Raw genomic sequence first — 6,944 nt, forward strand, 5'->3', positions numbered from 1 at the left:
TCCCTCTGAAAACATGTTATGCAATATTCAAATTCTGGATTGTTCGATTTTCGCGCATAGACTATTATCTGATATTGAAAATTGAAAAATGTGTATCAAAACACAAGGTCTTCATTCCAAGAATGTCATTGACTTCATCGAATTCAAAATTATCGTTCAAGTTTCAAAGAAGATAATTTCATTTAATTGTATCCTACGTTATGACTATCAACAAAAGTTAGGGGCAATCATTGCGCATGTAGGACTTTATTTGAAAAATTAGTATTCAGTCATGATCAATTATACGTAGTTCTATCAAGAGTTACAAGTCAAAATAGTTTAAAGATACTAATATGTGATAAGAAAGGAGAACAAACAAACTCAACCACAAACGTTGTATTCAAATAAGTTTTCCAAATTTTGTAATGTTTAATCTTATTATAAATTTCATTTCTTATGATATTTACAATCTAATAAAACTAAATTGTGATGTTTCCAATATTTATTGAAAATTCATATATTTTTTTATGTCTCCATTTGTGAATTCATTTTTTGTGCATTCGCACAGGTGAAGAATTAGTATATTATAATACATAATGGACTAGGGGGATTTTGGCAGGGAATGAGATAGGAGAAGGCTGTGACAGAAGTGAAGATTGAAGAGAAAAACGACGCACAGTGAAGCTGGGCTGTAGTAACCCGCACAAGGATTACTCACGCACGGAAGAAAGGCGCACGCAACAATAGGCGCAACTAGACATAGCGAACGCAACAACAGATCCAACACTCAGATCTGGAATAGATCTGGGCTAGGGAACTTTTTTATTCTTCTTTCTCTTTATTTAATTAATTATTTAATGTTTCCACTGCTATTTTGGATTTTAATTAATTTTGTCATAAACTAATTTATTAAACTAAGGCCACGTATTGGCCGAAACTATGATGATGCATTTTTTATAATTTTATGTGATTGAATAAATTAAGTTATGTTGAGTTGTGTGGTATTGGATTTAATGCTTGTGAATAATTTATCATTATTTCCATGATTTGATGCCTAATCTTGAGACCGAAAGGAGATAGGTTGGGGATTGCATAGTAAGTACCGTATATTATAAAGTAAAACCGACTAAATATAATTCGGTTTCTTTGTGCGGCTTTTAGCGATACACTAGGAATTTCACAAATTGTAATGTGTTTTCAGTTGATTAAACTTGCATAGAAATATAGGAAGTTATTAAATGAAAATTGACTCATTATAACCTAGAAATAGGGTAACGAATGCGTTAGGAGATTTCGCCGTCATATACTCAATTTATCAATTCTATAGCATAAAAATATATGATTTGCATTGCATAGCTAGGTTCATACATGTACCTTAGTTATTAAAATCCATTGATTTCTTTGATTCAAGTTGCCTTCCAAATAAATTTTATTTTATTAATCTAATTAATTAATTTACTTTTTTTCTGTTCTTTATTAAACCTAGAAGTTTTTATTGTCTAAATAATAAAGAAAGTTTAAAAATTTGGTATTTAAAATATTTTCTCGTGGGAACGATATTCTTACTCGCTACTATATTACTTGTTCGACCCGTACATTTGCGATATATTTTAGGGTGATTGGGCGTTTCAGGCTCTTTTATGGATTTATGAGCAAGGATATCGGCATAGACGACCCACGAGAGTTTTCAAAATAACAGTTACCAAGTGACTCATGAATTCTCAAAATGGTCTCTCGAAGGCATCGAAAGGCTCTTGGGTGAGGTCACTCCATAGTTCTGAAATGCGAGAGGTGCAGCGAGGCACAAAGTGTAACAGCCCACTTTCTCGGGCGTGTTATACCTTAGGAAAATTGGGTCTTATTATTATTATTATTATTATTATTATTATTATATCTTTACATTATCCTGAAATTCTCTAAGGCCTATCTAGTGTTTAATTTACACACCAGAGATAAATACGATTTACAAAGCGGAAGTTGAATCGAACCTGCTCATACTAGACATGACATTCATTACAAAGTTAATTCATAAGCGTCTGACAATAAATACAATGTACATAATTCTTAAACTACTCATATTATAACATAACATGGTACATTTACTCGCCTCTCGACGTCTCGCGTCACTACATCTCACCAATCTCGAAATCATCTCTGCAAGTCCCGACTGGAACGTTGAATGTTCCAGGGGCGAACCTAAGTTAGATGATAAACCATCTAAGTAAGGGTACATAATGCTATGTCATGAGTGTATGCAATGTCTTTCATCGTAGGTGTCAACTGCACCCCTCATGCTACCTACCATTTTAGCGGCCACCTCTTTCGAAGCCGGGGTGTATGGGTGCACCCTTGGTAAGGCAACAGTGCCAGTTCGTACTCCCTACGACCTCATATGCGTGTGATCAATGACATCAACGTATATTTATGCATTTCATAGTCATGTCATGGATGCATTCTACGTGATGGATACATATCAAGGCATGTCAATATGATGAAAACATTTTCGAGGAAGTACTACTTACCTTCTCAAGCTTATCGAGCTACCTTGATATTCGCGCCTTGCCTCTTGTATCGCCTCGATTTGCGTGCCATCCTCAAAATTTGCACGAGTCTCTTCAAATTCAACCTTAAAGCATCCTAATCACCATAATTATTTAAATAAATATTAAAACCTATTTTTCCATAATTTACGGCATTTTCTATAATTTTCTCTCTATTTCTTTCTATTTTTCCTCAATAATTTCAAATTAAATATTTCTAAAAATGTTTTCTCAAATATTTCACTACGTCAATTCATAAAATAATATTCTGGAATTTCGAAAAAAATTTTAAGAAATTTTACTCACCTTTACTTAGCATCCTCAATTTCCTCAGTATGCGTGCTGTATTCTCGAAAAGCGTGCCCGAGCCGTTTTTCTCACCAAAATTTTTAGGATATCACCGAAATATAGTTTCCTATCTTTTGTGATTTTCTAGGATTTTTCCCCATTATTTTCCTATTTTTCTTTTTATTTCTTTTTTATTTCTTTTCCTTTATTTTCTTTTCTTTTCTTTTTTTTTTCTTTTTCTTTTCCCTCCACTTCATCTTCTTCTTCCTCCTTCTCTCCCTGCTTCCCGCACAACACCTGCAACTTCTCCTTCTCCTTCCTTCTTTCCATTCTTTCTTCTTTTTCTTCTCTTTTTCTTCTTCCTTCTCTTCTTCTTCTTCTTCTTCTTCTTCTTCTTCTTTCTTCTTTCTTCTTTCTTCGCACAGCACCCGCCTCTGCAACTTGCGCGCCAGCCATGCGTGTGCACGGTCGAGTTCCGCCGGCCCTCCCTCGCTCCCACCGGCCGCCGCGATCACCCTCGTCGGCCTCCGCCGACCTCCCCGGCCGCTGCCACGCTCACCGCGCCGCTGTTGGCCGCGGCTGGTGCGGCCCTGCTGCAGCTTCAGCTCGCGGCCATGGCTGCCGCCGCGAGCTTGCAGCCACTCCGACCGCCTTCAGCCTTACCGGTCGGTCTCCTCCGCTTCGCCAACCACCGCGCACCTTGCTGGGCCGCCGCACCAGCTAGCCCCTCGCCCTGCTCCGCTCGGCCGCTTGATGCTCGGCTGCCATGGCCGAGGCTTGCAGCCATGGTGCCGGCCAGCTTCCTCTCTCTCTCTCTCTCTCTCTCTCTCGGATCGCCCAGCCCGAGCTCGATCTCTCCCTCTCTCTCGCATCGCTAGGCCACTGCTCTGCAACTCTCTCCCTGCTTCTTCCCATTTGCTTCCATTAACCTCTATTTATAGGCCCATGCCCTGCCTTAGCCGCTACTCCACATTAATTGCACATTAATTGCTTCAAATCTTCAGACGCCACCTATCCATATCTTTTACAGAATTCTCGTGGCCATAATCTTCCCATTTTGCGCAATTCTCGAATGGAAAATCATTGTTGTGGCATGGAATGAGCTTGTAGGGAATGGGTGAAAATGGCCTCATACGCACGCCCATATACATATTATATATAAATAACTATATATTAAGCTAGAAAAATTACATATTTTAATTTAAAATTTATTCCTATTTTACTTATAAAATACCCTAATTGCAAATATGCCCTCAAACACTGAATTAAGTTGTATTATAATATCGAAAATTTAAAATTAATAATTCAAAACTTAGTCAAAAAGGACGATTCGCCCCACTGACCTTTTCGGGCTGTTGTTTCATCCCGAAACCACTGAAGGGTTGCTCGTTACGCAAAACCGAAGCCCTCTTAGGGTTCTGTTGATTTTTCGGGAGTCCCCTATGACAATTCGGTTTTACAGCCTAATTAGCAGCTATATTTTAGCTATATCGAAAACTGTTCCCGATTCGATTTCTTTTGATACCATAAATCCTATCTCGAAACGCTCGTCGAGACTATATAATTTTCTTTAGACAATTTCACTCCGAGGCATTCCCTGCAGTTGATTCGGTACCTAAAATTGCTGTAAAATCACTTTTTCGGTATTCTAAACTCATCGGAATTTTGTGGCAACTTTATACGAACATGGGGTATTACACAAAGGGTCTTGGAACCTGAAGTGCAGGAGGCGAGGCGTGCCTTTGCGAAGCGAGGCGCACCTTTTAGAAAAAAAACTCAAAATCTTGTAAAATCATAAAAAACTATCAAATTATCAATAATAACATATGCATATCATTAATGATTCATTATCTTCAAATTCTAAACTAACAACATCAAAGTTGATTCATTCATCATGCAAATTCTAAACTAGAAATATCATCAAAGTTCAAACTTAAAATCTCAAATTCAAACAAGTATCAATCATCATGCAAAGTTCTAAACAAACATATAAACACTACAAGTCCACAATTAATAAAGAAGTTTTAATCAATCATCATCAGGAGATCATCAACATCAAGGTCAATATCTTTATCATCCCCTTCAATCACCCCTTCATCTTCTTCTTCCTGTTCCAATTCTTCTCCCTCTTCCAAGTCTCCATCATCTTCGGTCTCTGTCTCACTTTCCTCCTCCTCTAATTCAATCACCTAAGTTACTCGCCACTTTGAAGTCAAAGCCGAAATTGAACCCGATTGTGATCGAGTTTGTTTAATACATTGGGTTTTTTCTACTTTGAGGCAACTCCTCCTCATCATCATCATACCCTTCACCAAATTAAAAATCATCATCTAACAGTGTCATATTTCGTTCATCCCTATTATTCTTCTGCTTTTGCATATACTCTCCAATCTCTTGTTTTACTGATGGAGGACATTTTAGAAAAACTTTGGTACTCTCCACAATCAATAAACACTACAAGTCCACAATCAAGAAAATATTTTCATTTTGAAAAATGCTATTTTTCTAAGTCTGGAAGATTAGCGCATTTTTTCTAAGTCTAGAATATTAGCGCATTATAAGGAGACATATTAGAAAATATTTTCATTTTAAAAAACTATCTCCCGGTATTTTGATAGCTAATATTCATTGTTGTTAAAATGATTTTTAATGAATTTTTCAAGAAATAGTAGGTATGTATTTTGGGGGTGGTAAAATCGCTAAATCTCAATTTTATACTAAAACCAAAATTCTATTTTCTTATTGTTATGGATTTTGATTTTTTAGATATTTTTATTGAATCCAAATGGGGGTACTTTTTTATTTACATTTATGTATTAAAGTAAATGGAACCAAGAAAAGGAAAGGCTGGAGAAGAGAGGAAGAGAAGATGCAAGCGCGGCTAGAGTTGGGAGGAAGATAGAGTGAGGAGCGAATTGGGCTGTCTAGGTTTTAATTAAAACCTAGGTTTCATGAGGCGCGCTCGATGCCTCACCGTGCAAGGTGAAGGCCTCGTTGAAATCGCCTTGCCACGACCCAAGTGAGGCACCATGCGCCTTTAACAACTATGGGTTACTTGGTCTCAATCTCAGTCACTCAGGCTGAGGGTCACTCAGGTTAAGGGTCACTTGCTCGATTAGTTGACTATCCCATAGGTGTTACTCGAATAACCATATGGTTTCTCACCCAAGTCTTTCACCTAGGTCCCTCAATAAGTCGTGGGCTTCCTTCTTTGTACTTGGGTTTATCATCAAGCATAATAATTGCTCCTCACTCTTTCCTCTAGGTTTCCCCAAGAGAAGAGTAGATGTTGACTTGTCTTCTCTTGGAGACTTTTCCTACAGGTTCTTCCTTAATACCAATCTTCTCTATTGCATGGATTTTCTATTACATATTTTAGTGTTACAAGTTGGTGGTGTTATAAGGCTTACTGTCATCCTAGTTAATGAATTTGAGAACCTCTCTAGTCCTTTGAAGCCTTATTCAAGTGGCTGAGGAAACCCTAAGATGACTAACAAATTTGGATGTTGTGGATCCATGTTAGTTGATGAGGACTTGACCTTGATCACCTTTTGAGAAAAGAATAAGTTATTTTGCTTCGAATGCTATAAAACCATTTCTTCTTCATTATTCCCTTCTTGAGTTAAGGTTGCTCTCAATCATTTGGGACGACTTCGCTCTATCGAAGCATTCTTATAATTTATACTTTCGAATATCTTTGTTTTTGTAAAGTTTTGTTAGCTTAAGGGGGGTGAATTAAGCTTTTTCACCCTTTTAAAAAAATTGACTTGAAATAGTGAGTAAAAAGTAAATGAAATAATGCAGCACACAAGACTTCACTACCTTAACTCCTCATCAAGCATTTTGTCCAACTAAACTTACTTGGATAGATTTTAAAACATGCTCAGCTATAAACCTTTACAACCAATAGTTTTTTTCAAATAGGATCAGCCACAACTAATGCCTTTTACAGGCTCAGGCTTAACATTTGCTATATCACAATAAAAATGTGAATTTGGGATGCAAGATAAGGTATAGAATGAACTAATATTACAAACTCTTCTCTTATGTTCACAAGGAGATGAAAAGATGTGAAGGAATAAGCTCATTCTCTCCTTTTCTTTTTGATGAGTGTGAACACTAGGGCACTTCTTGAAA

This window comes from Diospyros lotus, chromosome 15 (assembly GCF_014633365.1).
Source record: "Diospyros lotus cultivar Yz01 chromosome 15, ASM1463336v1, whole genome shotgun sequence".
Taxonomy (NCBI): domain Eukaryota; kingdom Viridiplantae; phylum Streptophyta; class Magnoliopsida; order Ericales; family Ebenaceae; genus Diospyros; species Diospyros lotus.